We start from the raw sequence: 1,387 nt of genomic DNA on the forward strand, positions 1-1,387 counted from the left end.
TAATAATAATAATAATAATAATTAATAATAATATTTCACAATATTACATTTTTTCCTGTATTTTTGATCTAATAAATGCAACCTTGATGAGCAGAAGAAACTCCTGTAAAAAAAACATTAAAAATAGTTCTGATCCCAAACTTTTGGCCAGTAGTGTATATATATGAAATTTTGTTTTATGAAATATGAAAAACAGACACAAAACACAAAAACAGATGCTTACTTAAGAGTAGTCTCACGTAGCCAGACCTTCAGACTGACGGCAGAAGGCCGCTTTGAATGGCAAGGACCGCCCAAGAGCCCATATGACTGACAGATAAAGCAACCAATCACGTTTCGGTTTGTGCTGCGTCATGTTTAGGGGCGTGGAAATGTCCGCACAATAACAGACATGAGGGGGTTTGGCATCACGGCATATTTGTTTCCAGGCGGAACGTTAAAAAACGCGACACGCCCGCCTCCCGGAAATCCTGTATAATTCAACCAATCCGATGAGACTTCAAGACTCAAAGTGTTTTAAATTTTGTGTGCCGTATGCATCAGAAGTTCAGCCAACAGTCCGTGATGTCTGAGGCTCAGACTAACGGAAGAGTGACTAAGGCACACATGTAACTTCGAGACTGCAATTCATGGAAAATTACAAAACATGCTATTAACAGTAAGTGTTTCAACAGGCATTTAAATGCAGCTATGCTGTAACTTCCCACACAGACACACCAAACCACAGTCTTAAAAGAATCTAGGTACAATTACGTAAATAACCACCACTGAAATTCTACTAGCTTGTGGCATATACAGTATATATATATATATGTGCATGCTTAATGAAGACTTAAAGTTCAGTCGTTCATCAGTGGGCCACTCCCAGCTAGTGTTGCTTTCGTCAACGAAAATTATGACTAAATATCGTCGTCAACGAACCTTTATCACGTGACGAAAACGAGACGAGACGAAAATGCTGGTCATGTGACGATGACTATAATTAAATGTATAAAGTAATATCGTTGACGAATAAAAACGAGACTAAATGTGGTTTACAAAATAAAAACTATGCTAAAATGTCTCTTCGTTTTCGTTGTGTATTATCCTGCTCTATATGTGTGTGTGTGTGTGTTATCCCGCTCTATGCGCGTGTGCGCTCCGCTCAGTCGCTCACAGCCCATGTGAGTGCTCCACTCGTAAATTGGTCTCTTCATTAGAAATTAGCCTACTGATTGCCACCATTGATAGACACATTTCTTTTTATAATATTAAAAATATCTCTGACATTATATTCTGCAGTTCTTCCCTGTTGTACCGAATATCTATACTTTTCAAATTATCACATCGAAGTTAGAAATTCAAATATTGTGACAAAATTAATTTTGTAGGGTGCCACAAGTTTGTT

This window comes from Sinocyclocheilus anshuiensis, unplaced genomic scaffold (genome assembly GCF_001515605.1).
Source record: "Sinocyclocheilus anshuiensis isolate Anshui unplaced genomic scaffold, SAMN03320099.WGS_v1.1 scaffold274, whole genome shotgun sequence".
NCBI classification, from domain to species: Eukaryota; Metazoa; Chordata; class Actinopteri; order Cypriniformes; family Cyprinidae; genus Sinocyclocheilus; species Sinocyclocheilus anshuiensis.